Source organism: Durio zibethinus, chromosome 3 (genome assembly GCF_047325235.1).
Source record: "Durio zibethinus cultivar Kanyao isolate XHJ-2024 chromosome 3, ASM4732523v1, whole genome shotgun sequence".
NCBI classification, from domain to species: domain Eukaryota; kingdom Viridiplantae; phylum Streptophyta; class Magnoliopsida; order Malvales; family Malvaceae; genus Durio; species Durio zibethinus.
In genome coordinates this window covers 917,944-927,500 of record NC_143164.1, presented here as the reverse complement: position 1 = coordinate 927,500, position 9,557 = coordinate 917,944, and the positions used below count along the sequence as shown (strand labels likewise).

Here is a 9,557-nt window from a genome sequence, read left to right as displayed (position 1 = left end):
AGTCGGCATCATTTATGGTTGAGACTAGGATGGTATCTGATCATCTTCGAGCCCCTAACTTTTATTCTTGATTAATGAAAACATCCTTGGCAAATGCTTTTGTAGTTATTCGTCTTTCATAAATCCAAAAATTTCACCTCTAACTATGAAATAAGAATGCCTCTGATTGTCCCTATTAATCATTACTTCGATCCTGGAGGCCAACACAATAGGACCAAAATCCTATGATGTTATCCCATGCTAAGGTATACAAGTGTAGCCCTGCTTTGAGCACTCTAATTTTTTCAAAGTAACAGCGCTGGTGGAACGACCCGGGTAATCAAGTCTAGGAGCGCATCATCAGCACGGGTCGAGACTTAAGCTCTGAACCTGCATGGCTCTGGGACCAAAGCATACACTCATTCGACATCCCAGATTAGCCTTCCTGCCATGGTTCATACCCTTGTGAGATATTATCCGCTCTGGCCCCCCTGGCCTCACGGTTTTATCCTACAAAAAGTGCCTCACAAAGTTGAGGTGGTGTGAACCCTTTTATACCCCGGTGACCCTTTTATTATGTTCGATGTGGGATTCAGGACTCTTTCTTAGGTTCATGATATTCTCTCTCACCTAACCTCGTGATGCCCTCATCACAGAGGTTGGCCACCCTGCTTACCTCCCTCGAGGTGCTTGGCTGGATTGAACGATTTAGGGCTGGCTTTGATACTACTTGTCACAAGCCTATGACATTCTCCCCCATCTGATTGCTTAACACCCTTATTATGTCCTCTACACTTGGCGTGGATTGAACGATTTAGAGCTAGCTCTGATACCACTTGTCACGGATCAAGACTTAAGCTCTGAACTCGCATGGCTCTGAGACCTGGACATCCACTCATCGACATCTCAGATCAATCTTATCACCATGTTCACACCCTTGTGAGGTATTGTCTGCGCTGGCCCTCTTGGCGTTACGATTTTGTCTTACAAAAGGTGCCTCACAAAGAAGAGGTGGTGTGAACCCTTTTATACCCCAATGACCCTCCTATTATGTTCGATGTGGGATTTAGGACTCTTTCTTAGGTTCATGATATTCTCTCTCACCTAACCTCATGATGCCCTCATCACAGAGGTTGGCCACCCTGCTTACCTCCCTCGAGGTGCTTGGCTGGATCGAACAGTTTAGGGCTAGCTCTGATACTACTTGTCACAAGCTTATGACATTTTCCCCCATCTGATTGCTTAACACCCTTATTATGTCCTCTGCATGGTACTACCTGATCTAGTCCTTAAACTTCTATAAGTCCTTTACTGGTTCCTAGCTCACCTCACTGTCTAGAATTCCCTTCTAGCGCACCAAGTACTTTTGTCTTGGTTGATAGTTTTTTCATCTCACCTCTCAATCAGCTATGATGCTATGGGCCTCTTTCTTATATGAGGCCCTTGCTCCCAATGGCATACGCTTTGACTTTGATCATCCTACATCTCCCTTATCCTCATAAAATAGCTTACGTGATCCTTGTATTTTTGTTGGCCTCTACAAGAAAATTTAGCTAAAAAAATGAAGTGTAAAAGATTTTGTGGCCATTTGAAAAAGGCATCCCTACTTTAAGCACTTGAATGGCTACTAGCTACAAACTTGTAAAAGCTCTTATGCTCTTTAAAGGGGTGCTAGTCATTAAGGTTTCTTGGAGGATAAGGGGCTACTATAAGGGCCAATGATGAACACCTATCATACATCATGTGCACACTGCCCCTCGTCCTTCCACTTCTAATCATCGAAACCCCTAATGCCACTGATTAGGTTCTTTATTGATGCTCCAATGATGGTACCCTAGGTAAAAAATACAACACTAGCACATGCTTGAGCCTAGCATGTCCACCATGGCCTAAAATCAAACTTTGATTGGCATGTCAACATACCTTAATCAGCAATAATAGAAGATGGCCCTTGGTGTGGGATGTTACCTTGAACACCATCGGTACATGCTGACCTTTGGTATAGGCACTTGCCTTGAACACCATCGATACATGTTGAGCCTTGGTGTGGGCAAATACCTCGACCACCATTAGCACTTACAGACCCTTGATATAGGATATACCTGTTTGAAAAAAGTGTTCCCATTTTAGACACTTTAATGTCTACTACTAGTATATCATAAACTCTCTCATGCTCTTTAGTGGGTGTTGTTCGGCCCTTCTCTTACCTCCACTAGGGGAATAGGTGTGCGTGGTGAGCCTGTCATTTTGCACATCCATGACAATGTACATGGAGCAAAATCCAGGTCGTGCATGCCTTCTAGCCATGTTATCTAGCAGTTGGTTTCTCTGGTGACCCATAAGCACCCATGGCCTTGATTAATTAGCATGCATATGGAGAAAAAGCTCGACTGTACTGAGCTCCAGCTCATGCACATGGCTGATGTTGCCTCAAACCATAAACCAAATCCCTATATCATAGGCCAAGACTCAAGCACCAAGCTTGTGTGACTCCAAGACATGGGAATGGACTCTTCCACATCCCAGATTAGCCTAAAACAAGAAATAGTGCATAAACACTCTAGACAATAGGGCTTGGCTACCTAATATACTGTAAAATGGAACCAAAAAAAAGGCTAACAAAAAAACAACAAAAAGGTTTTAGGTAAGAGTAAGGATGTTATTACTTAATGGTTCTAGTTTGTGTACAATAAGGGTGAGGGACTTCTATTTATAACCGTGTCCCCCTTACAATCCCTTGATTCTAGGAGCTAAGATACAATCCTTGATTCAATGGGATTCAATGCTACTACATAATCCTTGACTTGTTAAAATCTTGTTGGGCACCAAGCTTTATAGAAGCCTTTAAATTTAATCCTCTCAAGACTGTGTTCAGGCTTACTTGCATTTGTGCCCGATCGTGCACCCACACCTTGATCATTAACACTTGTCGCTAGGCCTAGCTCAATTTTGCTAAACCTGAACACCTTCTTGGAACTTTTAGAGTCTTGAACATTGCCCGCCCCATTGTTCTGGGCTAGTTCCTCATAGCTTGGACTTCTAATGCGCTTTAAAGCTTGGTTCACTTAGCTGTCAGACTTTGTCTTATTAGAACTTGAACTGTCACTTGACTTGGTGAAAAACCCTAGGCCTAGACCATCTTACAAGCCATAACATTCTCCCTCACTCATTCCAGCAATGCCCTTATTACTAGGGGATGATGCACCCACCTCACATGCCAATTCTGACTCCTACCCCGTGAACTAGTTTTCTAACATTTTGATCCCATACTTAAACATGTACTTTACTAGCTTTCATTGTTCCTAATCTTTTGTTCCTCAGCACTCTGCTATAATGGTCTTTTTTACATGCACTATCAATGTTTTTGGAATTTCCTCTAAGTTACCTGTGGCATACTTTTTTGTAAGGAATTTGGCTGTACTATAGCATTCATGCTATGGCACTCAATTATCACTGATTTCCCTTTATCGGCTTCTCTAGAGGTCCCAACCCCTCAGTAGTCTTGACTAGCACTTAGTCACTCTTTCTTAGGCTCATTCTAGTGCTATTTACCATTACCACTCTTGCCTTCGGATAGCCCCTTTGCCTACTTGATTATTGAAAGCTTCAGGCACTCCCTAACCTAATGTGGACTAGCACAAAAATAACAACTTAAGGGCCCCTTGCTCTTGCTGGTGGCTCTATTGGTCTTGAAAATTTTGGGCTTTCTTGTAGCCTTTTCCTCTCTCGAAGAACAAACATCGGTGTCTCCCCCACTCTAGCTTTTTCCCTTTAGCCTTGGAGACTTGGTGCACTCAACCAAAGTAATCAATTTTATAATAATTCTAGCCTGACTCGACTCATGTATGCCTCTTCATTGCAGCTTGGCCTTTACCCATGGCTTTACTCTATCAATGAAATGCTTAGACACCTCTACTTTAGGTCCTAAGCCCACACTAGCAACCATAGTAGCTCGTAATATAGCATGGTCAACCTTAAGCTTAGCTAGCTTCCCTTGCAAGGTTGTCACCATAGACTCAAATGCCTTATTATGCTGCATAAGTGTCTCCATTACCTTATTTGAGGATCCCTTAATGTCCCTGAACCAATTTGTTCTTCGAAAAATGGCTTCCTCACACTTCACTAATTGAGTGCTTGTTGGCACATATCTTGCTAATGTTTTCCCCCACTTATCTGTAGGTGGGTGCTCTTTGAGAACCTAACTTTGGCCCTTTGTTTGGCTTTCCCTAGCCATACCATAGCCCAAAACACACAAACTATTAGACTATAAATGATAAACCAATAGATTACCTCAACTCTTTGGTTCTGGTTCTTGCAAACTAGCACACCAGTCTATCAACATGGTACATTAGCATAGCATGCCTAGCACACCTACAACACATAAAAATAATTTGTCGAGCACCTATCCTACACTCTAGCATGCATACACCTACCACACTAGGAGTGTTTCACCAATACATGAGCATAATAGCCCTTCTAAAATGCCTGCAGCAAGCAGTAACTTGCCTACACCATATAGTCAAATGTCCACACACACAATAGGATGCCTACACAACTCACCATAATGCCTATACACCACACTAGGATACCCGTATGCAAGTCCCCCAATAAGCACTGGCACCAACTATAGCTCCCTACACTCTGAACTAAGGCTCTAGTCACCACATTTGGTTTGATCCAGGCTTTGATACACCTTAATATTTGGTTCTACTGCCTACTCTAAAAGCTCCCTCAAACTAGCCTCTAATACCACTTGTCACTGGCCAAGACCCAAGCTCTTGGCTTATGTGGCTCCAAGACATGGGAATGGACTCTTTCACATCCCAAATTAGCCTAACACAAGAAACCATGCATGAAAACTCTAAACTGCGAGGCTTGGTTGCCCAATACATTGCACAACAAAAAGGCACAGCAAGTTCTAAAAGAAAGGCTAACAAAAGAACAATAAAAAGGTTTAAGGTAAAAGAAAGATGTTATTACTTAATGGTTTTGGTGTGTGTACAATAAGGGTAAAAGACTCAATTTATATGAGTCCTCCTTACAATCAGTGCTTGAGATTCATTACTAAACTCTAAAGATTATAATGGTTTGAATCCATTAATTCTAAGAGCTAAGTTACAATCTTTGACTCTAAGGGATTTGGTGGTAGTGCTTAATCTTTGACTTGCTAAAATCATGCTAAGCATCAGGCCTTCTAGAAGCTCTTAAATCAAATCCTCCTAGGATTGTGTTCAGGCGTGCCACACTTAAGGCCAACCATGCATTGCACCTTGATCATCAATGTTTTCTAGGTCTGACTAGGTGGCCATGCATTGCTCACCAGTGCTGCCCCTATGCCTGGCTTAATCTTGTCAAATTTCAACACTATCTTTGAGCCTCTGGAGTTTTGATCACTATCCGCCCTACTATATTGGGCTTGTTCTCCATGACCTAGACTTTCAATGCACCTTAAGGCCTGGTTGCCTTAGCTGTTAGACTTTGTCCCACTAGAACTTGAATTGTCACTCAACTTGGAAAGAACCTCTAGGCCTAGACTAGCTTGTAGATCACGATACTTAAATTAGGCAATTGCTCTTCTAGATCGTGTAAGTAGAAGCTACAGTTGTAGGCTAGCTCTAGCTAAGTCTCTTAATTATTTGGCAATCTCATGGTCCCTTTTCATTTACCATGCCTGGCCAAGCCTATTCACATGCCTGGCCAAGCCCATTCATGTGTCATGGACTGAGTGCTTAAGCCTAGCACCCGTGTGGCCTTAGGCTAGAAACTATTATCCATGTGCCTAAGTCATCATTTTTTCACACTCTATGCTAAACACTTGTGCTGTACACTCCATTGGCTTTCTAAGAGCTTGGCAAAAAGCTTGGAAAGAGAGTTATAGCAATTGTAACTTCTATTTACTTGATGCTATATACAATTGCTCAATGCCCAAATCTATGACTTTGTTCTTCTTACTTATGGTTACAATGAATGTAAGGTATGGCCATTAAAGGCCTTTTAGACAATTCTAGGTTGGCTAAGGCCTTTCTAGAGATATGCTAATTTCAAGCTTCCTATCAAGCCCCTAGGTTTGAAAGAGTCCAGGCACTCCTGCTAAGTGCCCATGTCTAGCAGGTTCTAAAGCTTTCTCCATCTAGGTGCCCATAGCTAGGGTATTTTAGAAGCTTTTTCATTTGGGTGCTATTATGCCCATCACTATGCCTATGTTGCAAACTTTGAACTTAAGCCTAAATCCATGTAGCCTTAGGGCTTGGAATTAACTCGGTATGCCTAAATTTAGCCTTAACAACTAGCATGCAGGCAAAAAAGAGTAAGAAATGGTGGAATATGCAAGTTAGAGAATACAACAAAATGCTATAATATGCTCTGTGTATTACTAAAATAGAATGTGAAGATGTGTGTACAATTGAGGGTAGGGTGACCTTCTATTTATAATTGAGGCCCCCAACTCTACTTGTAGCTATCTCCTAAAATAACAGGATTTACAAGAATCCTAAAAATCAAGGATTACACAGATTACATAGATTACATGAGGCTCATCCTAATTTTCAAGGTCAACTAGATCTTCCTACTAAATACTACTGATCTTAGATGCTTTTGAAAGATTTTTTATTAGCATAATTCTCTTAGGTCCACTTGGGTGAGGTGTGGGCATGTTGTGAGCCTGGTCCTAACTGTGCAGGTAGGCCTACATGTTGTGCTGGCAGTCTAGACATTTCTCCCATGTTTATTGCACCAACTTCCATAACTATCCTTAGTGCTCGAGCCTTGGTCCCTAGTGCTTGGGCCTATGTGCTTGGTGTACCCACTTAGGGTGTAACATTCTCCTTCACTTGATTATATAATGCCCTCGTCACATCCACTTTATGGAATTGCCTGATCTGGTCTTAGAATTGCCATAAGTCCTTTATTGGCTCCCAACTCACCTTACTATCTAGAAGTCCCTTCTAGCACACCATGCACTCTTATCTTGGTTGGTAGTTTTTTTGTCTCACCTATCGATCAGTAATGATGCTATGGACCTCCATCTCATATGAAGCCTTGGCTCTTAATGGTGCATGCTTTAACTCTACTCGTCTTGGATCTCTCTCTTCTTCATGGAATGGCTTGAGCATGATAACATGGAATACCAGATGTACCCTCAGCTTGGGTGGCATATCCAATTTGTAGACAACCTTGCCTACCCTCTTAAAACTCTGAAAGGTCCCTCATACCATCGGACTAAGCCTTTGTGTAGCCTTTTGTGGTGCATTATGGGGTGTAGCTATGCCAAAATCAAGTCTCTTACTTAGAATTGCATGTCCTACCTATTTTGGTCTGCCCACTTCTTTAACCTCTTTGTGGTTTTGTGTAGACAGACTTTGGCCAAGTTGGCTTACTCCTACCAAACCTTGGCAAACTTGTATATTGCTAGATTAGGCCCTGTATAACCTGCAGCAATTTAACCATATGTTAGCAATTGCTAACTTGTCACAATTTCAAATAAACTCTGGTTCATTGCTTCACTCTTCTGCAAGTTGTATGAAAATTAGGTGACATCTAATATAGCTTTGGCCAATCTTTTTACATGGCACTCACATATTGCATGAGGTAGACCTCTAACAGTCCATTCACTTGCTTAATTTGCCCGTCAGTTTATAGATGCATGCTGGTGGAAAAGTTTAAGTCTGACCCTAAGAACTTGAATAACTTAGTCTAGAACTACGTTGTAAAATGCTAGTCTCAATCACTGGCAATGGTCCTCGGTACTCCCCAATACTTCACCACATTTTTTAGGAATAAACGGGTTGCCTCCTTAATTGAGCACTCCTTGGTTTCTAGAATGAAAGTCTCATACTTGAAAAACCTATCCACCACTGTTATGATGCTTCGAAACCCTTTTGCTTTTTGTAGACTGACTATGAAGTCTACAGTGATGCTCTTTCATGGTCACTTTGGTATTGACAATGGCTCTAAGAGATCACCTAGTTTTTTAAGCTCCACTTTATCCTATTGGCACATAAGACAAGTCTTCACATAAGCCTCCACATCATCTTTCATGTGTGGCTGGTTGTATTAGCCCTCTAGCAAGGCTAAGGTATGGCTTATTCCTAGGTGACTAGCCCACCTTGAATCATGGCACTCTTGCAAAACTTTCATGCAAAGCTTCCCATGCTGTGACACAAACAACCTACTACCTTTGGTGTACAACAAATCATCTTACAACCAAAACTACCTAGTCTTACCTTGCAATGGATAATTAATGAGAGCCTTAGCTATAAGATCATGCACAAGCCCCTTTTTGATACATAACACCAAAGACCCCTCTAGTTGGTGAATGCAACAAGGTTCGCTTTCTTGCTTAGGGCATCAACCACTGTATTCGCCTACCCTGGCTTGTACTTTAACTTAAGGGATAGCTTCTTTTGCATTTAGAAGTAGCTAGTTGCTATGTTGTCTATTCTGACCATGAACCTTGACCTTAATATGTAATGGCACTAAGTGTGCAAGTAATGCACCACTATTGTCATCTCTTTCTCTTAGACCATGTACTTGTGCTCAGTCTCATTGAGCATCCGACTTTCAAACATAACTGGATGGTTCTCCTACATCAACACTCCTCCTATCATAAAGTTTGATGTGTTCGTATGCACCTCATATGGCTTGGCATGGTCTAGCAAAGCCAACACTGGCTTCTTAGTCACTACCCATTTCAACCTATCAAAGGTATCCTGGCACTTGATGCTCTACTCCCACGCTTTTTTTTTTTTTAAACAAATCTATCAATGATGTGGCTATGGTTGATTGGCCTTTAATGAAGCATTGATAATAGTTAACCAACCCAAGGAATGACCTCAACTTAGTAACCCTAACTGGAGGCTCCCACCTTAAAATGGCACAGACATTGCCTGTATCCATGTGTATCTTGCCACCTTCCACTATGTGGCCTAGAAATGGTACCTCTCACTAGGTGAATGAGCACTACTTCTTCTTCACATATAGTTGATGCACTCATAACACCTTGAACACCTATCTTAAGTGGTCTACATGCTTTCCCAATATCTAGCAATAGATCACAATATCATTAAGATAAACCATAACAAAATGATTAAGAAACAATTGAAGTTCCTTGTTCATAAGACCAAGAACTCATATGAACTATACGAAGTGACACACGCTATCTTAGGCTTATCTGCCTCTAGATCTTAACCTAGTAGTAACCTGACCTCAAATCCAGCTTGGTAAATCACCTTGTGCTTCCAAGTTGGTTGAACAAGTCCGTAATGAGTGGGATAAGATACTTGTTCTTGATAGTTAGCTTGTGCAGTGCCTTATAATCCTTACACAACTATAAGGACCCATTATGGTTGTGTTGGAACAACATTGGGGCACCATACGGGCTTTTCAAAGACCTGATATAGCCTGTATCAATCAACTCTCTAAGCTGCTTTCTTAGTTCCTCTAACTTTAGGGACGACATCCTATAAAAGGCTTTGGCTGGTGGCTTGGCCTTGGGCACTAGCTTGATCTTATGGTCCACCCCTCTATTTAGTGGCAGCCTACTTAGTAGCTATGCAAGTATCACATCGCTAAAGGTCTCC

The 9,557-nt window shown here is 41.7% G+C and overlaps 1 pseudogene; it reads right to left on the bottom strand.

Moving 5' to 3' along the window:
* Positions 1-484, bottom strand: part of LOC149519461 (18S ribosomal RNA) — a 1,228-nt pseudogene extending 744 nt beyond the window's left edge.
* Positions 485-9,557: the final 9,073 nt, after the last annotated feature.